The sequence below is a fragment of the Solanum stenotomum genome, chromosome 11 (genome assembly GCF_019186545.1).
Source record: "Solanum stenotomum isolate F172 chromosome 11, ASM1918654v1, whole genome shotgun sequence".
NCBI classification, from domain to species: Eukaryota; Viridiplantae; Streptophyta; class Magnoliopsida; order Solanales; family Solanaceae; genus Solanum; species Solanum stenotomum.
In genome coordinates, this window is record NC_064292.1 from 21,378,454 (window position 1) to 21,392,978 (window position 14,525).

Sequence of the window (14,525 nt, forward strand, 5' to 3'; positions counted from 1 at the left end):
TAGCTAAGGTCTTGACGGACATCCAAGAAAATTTATGGCAAAACTGAGGTCGGAAATTTGAATCACCAAAAGATCCTTGGACTATAGAACACTAAAGTTGGCAAAACGGGGGGTTTACCTAATCTGGGGGTCGTTTTGCTTTGAAAATAGGTTGATTTGCCCGTCGGGACCAACGACTTTATAGCTAAGGTCTTGACGAACATCAAAGAAAAATTTCAACAAAAATGATGTCGGAAATTTACATCACCAAAAGATCCATGGAATATAGAACACGAATATCAGCAAAATGGGGTTTTTACCAGCTCCAGGGTTCGTTTGACCTTGAAAATGGGCCGGTTTTCCCCTAGAAGTAACCGGTTCCATAGCTAAGTTCTTGATGGACGTCCACAAAAAATTTCAGCCAAAAGATCCATGGTATAGCACACGAAAATTGGCAAAATGGGGGGTTTACCCACTTCGGGGTTCGTTTGACCTTGAAAATCAGCCAGTTTGCCTGTAGGGACCTACTAGATCCATCACTAAGGTCTTAACGGAAGTCCACGAAAAAGTTCGGTAAAAATGAAGTTGGAAATATGAATCACCAAAAGATCCATGGACTATAGCACATTAAAATCGGCAAAATTGGGGGTTTACCTGCTCCGTTGCTCATTTGACCTTTAAAATAGGGAGGTTTTCCCGTCGGGACCAACCGCCTCCATAGCTAAGGTCTTGACGGATGTCCAGGAAAAATTTAGGCAAAAATGATGTCGAAAATCTGGATCACCAAAAGATCCATGTACTATGCACACAAAAATTGCCAAAACATGAGGTTTAGCCGCTTCGGGGATCGTTTACCTTGAAAATAGGCTGGTTTACACGTCAAGACCAATCGACTCCTTAACTAAGCTCTTGACAGATGCCCACAAAAAATCTAATAAAAATGACGTCGAAAATTCGGATCTCCAAAAGATCTATGGACTATAGCACACTAGAATCGACAGAATGGTGGGTTTACCCGCTCCGGGGATCGTTTGGCCTTGGAAATGGGATGCTTTGATCATCGAGACCAATCGGCTCCATAGCTAAGGCCTTGAGAGACGTCCACGAAATATTTTGGCAAATATGACGTCAAAATCTGGATCACCGAAAGATCCATGGACTATAATACACGAAAATTGGCAAATTAGTGGGTTTATCCACTCCGGAGATTGTTTGACCTTTATAATGGGCCGATTTACCCGGGGTTCGTTTGACCTTGAAAACGGGCTTCTTTTCCCGTCGGGACCAACCGGCTCTATAGCTAAGGTTTTGGTGGACGTCCATTTCGGCAAAAATTTGCAAAACGGGGAGTTTACCTGATCTGGGGTCGTTTTACCTTGACAACGGGTTGGTTTCCCCGTCGGGACCAACGACTTTATAGCTAAGGTCTTGATGGAAGTCCCTGAAAACTTTCGGTAAAAATGACGTCATAAATCTGGATCACCAAAAGATGCATGGAATATAACACATGAAAATCAGCAAAACAGGGGGTTTATCCGCTCCGGGTTTATTTGACCTTGAAAACAGGCCTGTTTTCCCATCGGGACCAACCAGCTCCCTAGCTAAGGTGTTGATGGACGTGCACAAAAAATTTCGGCAAAAATGACGTTAGAAATCCAGATCACCAAAATATCCAAGAACTATAGCACACGAAAATCGGCAAAACGAGGGTTATACCCGCTCCGGGGATCATTAGGCCATGAAAATGGGCTGATTTTCTCGTCTGGACTAACTGGCTCCATACCTAAGGTCTTGACGGATATCCACGAAAATGTTGGCAAAAATAATGTCAGAAATCTGGATCACCAAAAGATCCAAGAAATATAGCACTTGAAAATAAGCGAAATGGGGGTTTTACCCGCCCCGTGGCTTGTTTGACCTTGACAATGGTTCGGTTTGCTCGTCGTGACCAATTGACTTCATAACTAAGGTTTTGACTGACGTCCAGGAAATTTTTTGGCAAAAATGATATCGAAAATCCAGATTACCAAAAGATCCATGGACTATATAGCATAAGAAAATTGGTAAAACAGGGGTTTACCCGCTCCGAGGATCGTTTGACCTTGAAAATTGCCATGGTTGACCATTGTGACCAACTGGCTCCATAGCTAAGGTCTTGATGGACTTCCACCAAAAATTTCGGCAAAAACGACTTCAAAAATCAGATCACCTAAAGATCCATCGACTATAGCACACAAAAATTGACAAAACGGGGGCTTTACCCACTCCAGGGATCATTTGACTTTGAAAATGAGCTGGTTTGCCTGTAGGAATGAACCGGATCCAGAGCTAAGGTCTTGACGAAAGTCCACAAATACTTTTGGCAGAAATAACGTCAGAAATCTAGATCTCCAAAGGATCTATGGAATATAGCCCACGAAAATCAGCTAAACAGGGGGTTTACCCGCTCCGTGACTTGTTTGACTTTGACAATTGGCCGATTTGCTCATCTTGACCAACCGACTTCATAGCAATGGAATTGACGGACGTCCATGAAAATATTTGGCAAAAATGACGTTGAAAATCTGGATCACCAAAATATCCATGGACTATAGCGTACGAAAATGGGCATAATGGTTCATTTGACCTTGAAAATGAACCGCTTTCCCGTCAGGAGCAATCTGCACCAGAAGGTCTTGACGGACATCCATGATAAATTTGGCAAAGATGACGTCAGAAATCCAGATCACCAATAGATCTATGGACTATAGCACACGATAATCGGCAAAATGAGAGGTTTACCCGCTCTGAGGCTCATTTAACATTGAAAATGGGCCGGTTTGCTCGTCGACAACAACCGGCTCCAAAGCTAAGGTCTTGAAGGAAGTCCACGAAAATTTTCAGCAAAAATGACATTAGAAATTTGTATCACCAAAATATCCATCGACTATAGCACAACAAAATCAGCAAAACTAGGGGGTTTACCCTCTCTGGGGATCGTTTGACCTTGACAATGGGCCGGTTTACCAATCGGGATGAACCGACTCCATAGACAAGGTCTTCACAGACGTCCATGAATAATTTCAGCAAAAAAAAACATCAAAAATCCAGATTACCAAAAGTTCCATGGATTATAGCACAAGAAAATTGACAAAACGAGGGGTTTACCCGCTCTGGGGCTTGTTTGACCTTGTTAATGGACCAGTTTGCCCATCGGGACCTATTGGCTCCATAGCTTACGTCATGAAGAACGTCCACAAAATTTTTTTGGCAAAATGACGTCGAAAATTCAGCTCTCCAAAAGATCCATGGAATATAAAGCACGAAAATTGGAAAAAGGGGAGGGGGTTTACCCACTCTGGGGATCGATTGACCTTGAAAATGGGCCGATTTTCCCATCGGGACCAATCAGCTCCAAACCTAAGGTTTTGACGGATGTCCACAAAATTTTTTGGCAAGAATGACATCGAAAATCCAGATCACCCAAAGATCCAAGGACTATAGCCTATGAAAATTGGCAAAACGGTGGGGTTTACCCACTCCGAGAATCGTTTCACCTTGAAAATGGCCCGGTTTTACCATCGGGACCAATCGGCTCCATAGCTAAGGTTTTGACGGACGTCCACAAAATTTTTTGGCAAAAATGAAGTCGGAAATCCGGATCACCAAAAGATCCATGAACTATAGCACACGACAATTGGCAAAACGGGGGGTTTTCCCGCTCATGGGATCATTTGACCTTGAAAATGGGTTGGTTTACCCATCGGGACCAACCGCCTCCATAGCGAAGGTCTTGAAGGATGTCCACGAAAAATTTCGGCAAAAATAAAGTCAGAATTCACCAAAAATTCCATGGACTATGAAATTCCATGGACTATGAAAAATTCCATGGACTATGAAAAATTTCGGCAAAAATAAAGTCAGAATTCAACAAAAAGGGGGTTTACATGCTACGGGGTTCATTTGACCTTTAAAATGGGCCGGTTTGCCTATCTGGACCAACAGGCTCAATAACTATGGTCTTTACGAAAGTCCACAAAATTTTTTGGCAAAAATGACGTTGCAAATCTAGTTCACCAAAAGATCCTTGGATTATATAACACACAAAAATCGGCAAAACGGGGGGTTTACCTGCTTCGAGGTTCGTTTGACTTTGAAAATGGATCAGTTTTCCCATCGGGACCAACTGGTTCCATAGCTAAGGTCTTGACGGACGTCCACAAAATGGTTCGCCAAAAATGACATCGAAAATCCGGATCATCAAAAGACCCATGGACGATAACACACAAAAATTGGAAAAACGAGGGGTTTACCCGCTTTGGGGATCATTTGACAATGAAAATGGGCCACTTTTCCCGGCTGGACCAACCGACTCTATAGCTAAAGTCATGACGGACATCCACGAAAACTTTTTGCAAAAATGAAATCAGAAATTCGGATCACCCAAAAGATCCATGGAGTATAGCACTCGAAAATCGGTAAAATGAGGGTTTTACCCGCTCTGACGCTAGTTTGACCTTGAAAATGGGACGGTTTGCCCTTCGGGACCAACCAGCTCCAAGCAAAGGTCTTGATGGACGTCCACGAATAATTTTGGCAAAAATTACGTCGGAAATCCAGATCTCCAAAAGATCCACACAATATAGCACACGAAATTCGGCAAAACGTGTGGTTTACCAGCTTCGGGGTTATTTCACCTTGAAAATGGACCGATTTGCCCGTCGGGACCAACCGACTCCATAGCTAAGGTCTTAACGGACGTCCATGAAAATTTTGGCAAAAATGACATCGGAAATTTGGATCACCAAAAGATCCATGGACTATAGCACACAAAAATTGGCAAAACGGGGGATTTACCCACTACAGGTCTCCTTTGACCTTCACAATGGGCTGGTTTGCCTGTCTAGACCAACCGTCTCTATAGCTAAGGTCTTGATGGAGTTCCACAAAAAAAATTGGCAAAAATGACATCGGAAATCCAGATGACCAAAGTTTGATTCATCGACTAGCACACAAAAATTAGCAAAACGGGGAGTTTACCTGCTCTGGGGATCTTTTGACCTTGAAAATAGTCCGTTTTACCCGTCGGGACCAACCAGTTCAAAATCTAAGGTCTTGAAGGACGTCGATGAAAATTTTTGGCAAAATTGACGTCGGAGATCTGGATCAGCAAAAGATCCATGGCCAATAGCACACAAAAATTGGCAAAACGGGGGGTTTACCCAATCCGGGGTTCGTTTGATATTTAAAATGGCCGGTTTACCTATCGAAACCAACCGACTCCATAGATACAGTCTTTACGGATGACCATGAGATTTTTTGGTAAAAATGACGTCGGAGATCTAGTTCACCAAAAGATCCATGGACTATAGCATACGAAAATCAGTAAAACGGGCAGCTTACCCTCTCCGGGGATTGTTTGACCTTGAAAATGGGTCGATTTTCCCATCGGGACCAACAAGCTCCATAGCTAAGGTCTTGATAGACATCCACAAATTTTTTTGGCAAAAATAACGTCGTAAATCTCGATCACCAAAAGATCCATGGCCTATAGCTCAAAAAAATTGGCAAAATGGGGGTTTACCCAATCCGGGGATCATTTGACCTTGAAAATTGGTCTGTTTTCCTGTCGAGACCAACCGACTTCATAGCTCAAGTCTGGATGGACGTCCACGAAATATTTCGGTAAAAATGACATCAGAAATCTGGATCACCAAAAGATCCATGGATTATAACACACGAAAATTGGCAAAATGGGGGTTCTACCTGCTTCGGAGTTCGTTTGAACTTGAAAATGGGTCGGTTTTCTCATTAGGACCAATCGTTTCCATAGCTAAGGTCTTCACGGACGTCCACAAAAAGGTTCACCAAAAATGACATCGGAAATCTGGATCACCAAAAGATGCATGGACTATCGCACACAAAATTGGCAAAACGGGGGGTTTACCCGCTCCGGGGTTAGTTTGACCTTTAGAATGGGCCGGTTTACCTGTCTGAACCAATTGGCTCCATAGCTAAGGTCTTAACGAACATCCACGAAATATTTCGGTAAAAATGACATCAAAAATTTGGAACACCAAAAGATCCATGGACTATACTACACGAATATCGCCAGAACATGGGGTTTACCCGCTCCAGGGATCGTTTGACCTTAGAAATGGGCCGATTTTCCTGTCGAAACCAACCGAGTCTATATCTACGGTCTTGACGAATGTCCATGAAATATTTCAACAAAAATGACATCGGAAATCTAGATCACCAAAAGATTCATGGACTATAGCACACCAAAATAGGCAAAATGGGGGGTTTATCCACTCCGGGGATCGTTTGACCTTGAAAATAGGCAGGTTTTCCCATCTGGGCCAAGCGGCTCCATAGCTAGGGTCTTGATGGATGTCCACGAAAAAGTTCGTAAAAATGACATCGAAAATCTGGATCACCAAAAGATCCATGGACTATAGCAAACGAAAATCTGCAAAATGGGGGGTTTACCCGCTCCGTTGCTCATTTGACCTTGAAAATGGGCTAGTTTCCCCATCGAGACCAACCGACTTCATAGCTAAGGTCTTGACAGACGTCTACGAAATAGTTTGACAAAAATGACGTCAAAAATCTGGATCACCAAAAGATCCATGGACTATAGCACACCAAAATTAGCAAAAGATGGGGGTTTACCCGCTCCGAGGCTCATTTGACCTTGAAAATGGGCCGGTTTGCCTGTCGGAACCAACCGGCTCAATAGCAAAGGTCTTGACGGACGTCCATGAAATTTTTTGGCAAAAATGACATCGGAAATCCAGATCACCAAAAGATCCATCGAGTATGGCACACGAAAATAGTTAAAACAAGGTGTTTACGTGCTCCGGGGGTCTTTTGACCTTCAAAATAGGCCGGTTTGATCGTCGGGACCTACCGACTGCATAGATTAGTTCTTGAAGGACGCCCATGGAAAATTTCGTCCAAAATGACGTTGGAAATCTGGATCACCAAAAGATCCATGGACTATTGCACACGAAAGTCGACAAAACGGCGGGTTTACCGTTCTAGGGATCTTTTGAACTTGAATAATGGGCTGGTTTTGTAACAACCCTGAAAATGAAGTAGGATAAAGTAGATCCTCACATGGGTATTATGCATTAATAACTTGTTAAAAATAAAAAAGAATAACCTTTGTAGTCAGTTTTAAAGAGTTTGGAAGGCAAACGTGATAGCATCCAAGGAAGCTCTACTCCATTGAAGGACAAGGATGAAGCTTTAGAAACTCCAAGGAGGCCCGTAACAAGATCTCAAACGAAGGAGTTCAATGATAAGCGCAACGGGCTTTAATTGCTGATGCAAAAGTGTCTTATTGGGGAAGAAGAGCTCAAGCCCAAGGGAGAGGAATTGTCCAAATGCTACAATTATTTGGTGGCCCAAATTCAAGCCCAAGATGAGGAATTTTAAGGTCCAATTTCGTGCAAATAAGGTCAAGAAGAGTCCAAGAATCAGCCACAACAAGAGTTGCTTTCTACCCAAGTTTTGAGAGAAGACTAGTCAAACTTTCCAAGATTGTCAAGATTCTTTTCCTAGTTGGGATTTACCTTATTTATTTATTTATATATAGGTTATTAATATTTTCCTTAGTCTATTTATGGTCCCCTAAGTACCATTTAATGATTTCCTAGAAGTACTAAATTTGTTCCTAGTTAGGTTACTTTATTTCCTTTCTAGAGTAGGATTCCTTGTATTTGTCTTTCTAGGGTTTGGCTGACCTTTTAGCTTCTTATAAGGGGTCTTGGAGGTTTTTCCCCCTTCTCCTATATATAGGATTCCTTTTCATTCATTAAAGACAATTTAGATTGATATTAATAATATTTGAGAGAGTTCTTTGAACCTTTGTGACTTGTTCTTTGAGAATTTATCTTTAAACCTTTACTAGTTTCATAGTTTAAGGTATAAAGTAACTTCTTCTTGTGATATCTTTGGTTTCGTTTTGGTATTCTTTAGAAGGTGATAGTTTCTACATACTAATTATTGTCTTTAGATACTCATAAAGCGGTCAAGATCTGAATCTATCGTTTTGATTCAGTTTCTCAAGTAAAGGCGTTAGATTTCTTCCATAAATCTATAAGTTGTTACTTGGATCTTTTCAAGACATTAGAACATATAATCCTTGGAAATTCGTGGATCTTTCCTTCGAATTTCCCATATCTTTAGTTAGTTTTTTTTGTTTCTTTTCTTTGTTCTTCCGCATTCTAATATTCAATTCTCTATTTGTGATATCCTTAACCTTGTTGTTATCAAAACATCAAGGGATGACCAAGACGTCCAGAAACTTGTGGGAACACCTCCGTGTCGCAGACTGGTTCCCCGACGAAATCTGCTAAAATAAAACTCAAGTTTGACTTGTTTAAAAGGTCCAACTAAGTGAGGGGTGGTTTGGGTACTTTGGGGAATTATTATAAACGGTTATTCTACCTATTTTAGGGTAATTTAAGTTGGTTAAAACCCCAAAACCTAGAATTAGACCCATTCTTCAAATTGACCCATCACTCTTAAAAATAGATTCTCTCAAAAACTCCATTGAAGACCTTGATGAAGCTCAAGCTAGAATATGGGTTTTCAACTGATTTCTTCTTCAATTTCATGGGTCTTCAAAAATTAAGGTATGGTAACTCTTGATTCTTGAATAACCTCTCATTCAAGGAGTTCTATCAAAGATTTTCAAAAAATGATTCAAAGACCAAAATTCACAATTTTCATTCTAAACATGGGTCCCTTGTCAAACGATTTTCTAAATCATTCTACTGATGAATTAATGTGGAATTAAGATTTTTAAGATAATTTTCAAAGGAATTCTTGAAGAACCCATGATCCACAAATTCTCAAAAATTGGCCTAGGATGTGGGTCTTTGTCAATATGATCCCTATTGGTGAAATTATGTTTAGATTAGATTGTATTGATGTTTCCTATGATTATATATACTTATTCATGTTGAATTGTTGGTATATTGATGAGTTGAGAATTATGGCCTTAGGGTGAATTGTTGAATTGTTTCTATCTATGTCAACTGATTATGAATTGTTGAGGATTGATCCATGGTGATCATGGCTTGGAGAATTGGTAAGTTGACCTAACTTCTAGTCTATAGTATGAGAATTGATGTTGTGTGGTTTGATCCACTTATGGTGGAGGTGTTCACTTCTTGTCTATCTATGCATGTTGAGATCATGGACTTAAAGGCAATAGATATGGAGTGAATTGATGATTATGATGCATATGCTTATGAAGTTGTGCTATGACGATTATGTATGAAATCCTCAATGCTAGCATGATGATTAAAGTGCGTTGATGAGGAGGAGTATAATGTGAATGATAATGTTAGGGATAAGGTGTGGTTTACATGATTGATTATGTTAGGTACTATTATGGAATGACCCCAACCTATATAACCCCTATATGAATGTGTGATCATACACATGTTAGGAGTACCTATTCAATGTTGAATGTGTGATCATACACATGTTAGGAGTACCTATTCAATGTTGAATGTGTCCTTATCTCCTATGATGAAGTGTGGGTGTGTGGTCTAGAATCCCTAAAGGCTTTATATGTGAATTGCTCATGATTTGGGGACATTGTGAATGTGTGGTGATCCCTTGAAGGGGAGTGCACTTAATATCAATGTTGTTGCTATTATGTCACTATGAGGACCAATATGCACACACACACTCTACATGTATAGCTATGAATATGATGTGTTATGGTGTCTATTGAAAGGTTAACTCTTATATGCACCCTTACATTTTATTATGCATGCAAAGTGTATGAATAGCAAGGTACGAATATGTGTTGTATAAAGGTGTTTATGTGAAAGGCTTTCTCACATATGTACACACACATACATGAATAAATGAATAAGGTTATGATAATCTAGTGAAAGTGAGTCTCTTGAAAGGTTTCCTCAATTGTACTCTACAACTAGACTATGTTATGAATATGGTATGACTATTTGAAAGGTCATTCTCACATAATGTAGGTTCTATGATGAAAGGTCATTCTCATCTTAGAAACCTTTCAGCTATATGATATGAGGGATTAAGTCCCTAAAGCCTATTATTGAACTAATGTTAAATAAAGGCTTAAAGATGTTTCAAAAGGGAGTTGGAGCTTAGCACCGAGTGAACATGAAAAATGAGAGTGGGGGCTTCACGTTTAGCAAGTTCGGCTTCCCACAAGAGAACCTTCACATTTAGCAAGTCCGGGTTCCCAATGTAGATGTTGTCTCATGAGATGGAAACCTCCACGCCTAGCAAGTCAAGGTTTGTAGTAGCAATTTCCTTGTTCCATAACTACGTGCCCCCGTAAGTCTTAGCTTAGTGGATCCACTAGATAGCTATTATGTATGTAGGTCCTACTTTGGCAAGTAGTACCTACTCTTTTCGGTGTGGGAGTAGAACACCGAATTCCATGTAGCTCACATGGTCTATGTCGTTTATGGCAATGTCTCCCGAAATTTAAGAAATGAACTAAGATAATAATATGAACTTTAGGTTGGACTATGGACCCTACTTATGCATTGCACAAGTGGATTCCAATGGAGGTTATGATTAGGCTCTTTATGTAATGAAGACTATGGTCTATGTATGTTAATATGAAAGCATGTTAAGGTTGACTTTACTTATGTGAGGACATGAAGTATGATTATGCATGTGAATTACACTTATGACTTCTTAATGAGTTTGCTTAGTATATGTGGGGGATGGGACTCCATCTGTAGATTGCACAAGTGAGCTTGTGAAGGGGTTGTGAGGGTGGTTTACCTATGATATGAACTAAATGGTTTATGACTAATGATGTAGTAAATGAATGAGTCCTTATATGATGTTATGACGTATCTTGGTCTTATGTCAAATGTTAAATAAAAATGTTATGACTTGTTGAATACGATGTGCCTAGTCTATGGTGGCTTCCTAGGAATACTTGGTATGAGTAGTATTATGGGATGTTGCTTGCACATTGCATTAGTGTGACTTGGGGGTTGTCTTAGGTGATGGTTCATATGTGAAGACTATGTCTTATGGTGTGGTTATGACTCTATAATTATATGTGGTTGGGTTGATGAAGGCTATATGTAAGTTCACCCTTGGTAACCTTAAGGTGATACATTGCACCAAGTATTCCCTAAGGGTTGCTTGAGGAAAGGAGTTAAGATAAAGAGGAAGGCAATGTATTGTATGCATTGAATGTGCCTAAAATGTTGTAAGTGACTCTATGTGCTATTATGAATGGTTTCCATGTGTATGATGATGTATGTGGTTTATATTGTTCCTATTGTGCTAAATGTTCTTGAAGTTTCTCTTAAAAGGCATGATGCATGGTTTCCAACTAAATGTCCCTTTTAAAAGCATGTTTTTGCATGGTTATCATACTTAGTGCATTCTTGTACTAACACAATTCTTCTTCATCTTTTTACACCAAGTGTAGGTGGTGGCGGCTAAAGGGCCTTTTCTAGAAGTGATGAGCTTGGGTTACTATTCCCAAGTTCGGGTGTGTCCTTAAAGATTCAAGAACCTTTATGTTAAAGAGTTTCCTTAAGTTCAATGTACTAAATAGTAGTTTCTTTTGTATTGTAAAGGATGTGTCACTCTTTTGTTGTAGTCGTGTTTTAAGATGGCTACCTTGGGACGTAGTACTCCGATTTTGTATTAAAGGTTTAAATGAGGTGACTTTTTAAGTCCTGTTTTATATTATGAAAAAGTTTTAAATTCTCTGCTATTTTTCTATGATAAATGCTATGACGAATGCTAAGGGCTTGTATAAGACCTCTGAGAGGTCGAATACGTCGGTAACGGCTAAGGGGTGCTCTCAGGTCGTTACAAACTTGGTATCAGAGCATAAGGTTATGAAAATGGTCTTAGGATTCAACATTTCATGAGCCACGTCTAGTAGAGTCTTGTTCATCGGTGTGAGTCTTCACACGTCTATGAGCGAGAGGCTATAGGACGATAGAAGTTTCACTTTCTTCATTACTCTTGTGTCGTGCCGTAGAGCTTAACTCCATATGATCTCCCCCTCTTATTTTCCCTTGACTGGTGGTCTTCTATATGTGATTACTTGGAAGGGGTGATGTTGCAAGGATCGAGAGGAGAAAAGGTGAGTTTTAATGCTTATCATGATATGGTGACTATATGAGTATATATGAAGGTAGATTTGGAAATTGTATAGTGATGCTAATCATAGCTATGGTCTTGACGGACGCACACAATTTTTTTTGGCAAAAATAACGTCAGAAATCTAGATCACCAAAAGAACCATGGACTATGCACACAGAAATTGGCAAAATGGGGTCTTACCTGCTCCGGGGATCATTTGACATTGAAAATAGCCAGTTTGCCGGTCGGGACCAACCGGCTCCATAACTGAGGTCTTCACGGATGTCTATGAAATTTTTTGGCACAAGAGACATCGGAAATCCGGATCACCAAAAGATTCATGTGCTATTAGCACACGAAAATCAGTAAAACAGGAGGTTTATTCTCTCCGGGGATCATTTAACCATGATAATGGGCTGGTTTTCGGGTCTGGACCTACCGGCTCCATAGCTAAGGTATTGAAGGATGTCCACGGAATATTTCGGAAAAAATGACATCGAAAATTCGGATCACCAAAAGATCAAGGACTATAGCACACAAAAATTGGCAAAACAAGGGGTTTACCCACTCAGGGGCTCATTTGACCTTGGAAATGGTTCGGCTTGCCCATCGGGACCAATCGGCTCGATATCTATGGTCCTGACGGACGACCATGAAAATTTTTGGCAAAAATGACGACGGAAATCCGGATCGGCAAAAGATCCATGGACTATAGCACATGAAAAACGGCAAAATGGGGGGTTTACCCATTTCGGGGCTCGTTTGATCTTGAAAATGGGATGGTTTACCCGTCGGGACCAACCATATCCATAGCTAAGGTCATGATGGACATCCACGAAAAATTGTGGCAAAAATGACATCAGAAATCCGGATCACCAAAAGATCCATGGAGTATAGCACACGAAAATCGGCGAAATGGGGGTTTACCGATCCGGGGATCGTTTAACCTTAAAATTGTCCTGTTTACCCGTTGGGACCAACCGGCTCCATAGCTAAGGTCTTAATGGACGTCCACAAAATATTTCGGCCGAAATGACGTCTGAAATCTAGATTACCAAAAGATCCATAAACTATAGCAAACGAAAATTGGCAAAACAGGCGATTTATCTACTACAGGGCTCGTTTGACCTTGAAAATGTGCCGGTTTGCCCATAGGGACCAATCGGATCCATAGCTAAGGTCTTGATGGAAATCCATGAAAAACTTCGACAAAAATGATGTCGGAAATCTGGATAACCAAAAGATCCATGGACTATAGCACACGAAAATTGGTAAATAAGGGGGTTTACCTGCTTTGGGGTTAGTTTGACCTTGAAAATGGGCCGGTTTTCCCGTCGGGACCAACCGGTTCCATAGTTAAGGTCGAAAAGGTTCAGAAAAAATGACAACGAAAATCTGGATCACCAAAAGATCCATGGACTATATAGCACACAAAAATTGGCAAAATAAGGGGTTTACTCGCGTCGAGGCTCGTTTGACCTTTAAAATGGGCTGCATTCCCCGTCTGGACAAACTGGCTCCATAGCGAAGGTCTTGACGGACGTCCACAAAACTTTTTAGCCAAAATGACGTTGAAAATCTGAATCACCAAAAGATCCTTGGACTATAGCACACGAAAATCAACAAAATATGGAGTTTAAAACCTCCGAGATTCGTTTGACCTTGAAAATTGGCCGGTTTGCCTGTCGGGACCAATCTGCTCCATAGCTATGGTCTAGACGGACGTCCCTGAAAAGTTTTAGCAAATATGACGTTAGAAATCCTGAACACCATCAGATCCATGGACTTTGTACTTAAAAATGGGAAAATGGGGGCTTTACCCACTACAGGGATCATTTGACCATATCTAAGGTCTTGACGAACGTCCACAAAAAATTTCAGCAAAAATGACGTCAGAAATCTAGATCACCAAAAGATCCAGTGACTATAGCACACGAAAATCGACAAAACGGGGGGTTTACCTGCTTCGATGCTCATTTGACAATGAAAATGTGTCGCTTTTCCCATCTGGACCAATCGTCTCCATAGCTTAGGTGTTGACGACATCCATGAAAACATTCGGCAAAAATGCCGTCGAAAATCTGGATCACCAAAAGATCCATGGACTATAGCACTCAAAAATCAACAAAACGGGTGGTTGACCCGCTCCGGGGCTCATTTGACCATGAAAATGAGCCGGTTTGCTCATCTGGACCGACCGATTCCATAACTAACGTTTTGACGGACATCCACGAAATATTTCAGTAAAAATGCCGTCGAAAATCTGGATTAACAAAAGATCCATGAACTATACCACATGAAAATCGGCAAAACGGGGGGGTTTACCCGCTCCGATACACATTTGACCTTGAAAATGGGCCGATTTACCCGTCCAGACCAACCGGCTCCATAACTATGGTCTTAACGAACGTCCACAAGAATTTTTGGCAAAA

At 40.7% G+C, this 14,525-nt stretch overlaps 1 long non-coding RNA gene across 1 annotated transcript in view; it reads left to right on the top strand.

Annotated features, from left to right (window-relative positions):
* Nucleotides 1-7,381: 7,381 nt before the first annotated feature.
* The window catches only part of LOC125844756 (uncharacterized), a 62,084-nt gene continuing 54,940 nt past the window's right edge, over nucleotides 7,382-14,525 (top strand). The window contains exon 1 of the long non-coding RNA XR_007444170.1: nucleotides 7,382-7,423. This is a non-coding gene — a long non-coding RNA (uncharacterized LOC125844756). The remainder of the gene's footprint in view (nucleotides 7,424-14,525) is intronic.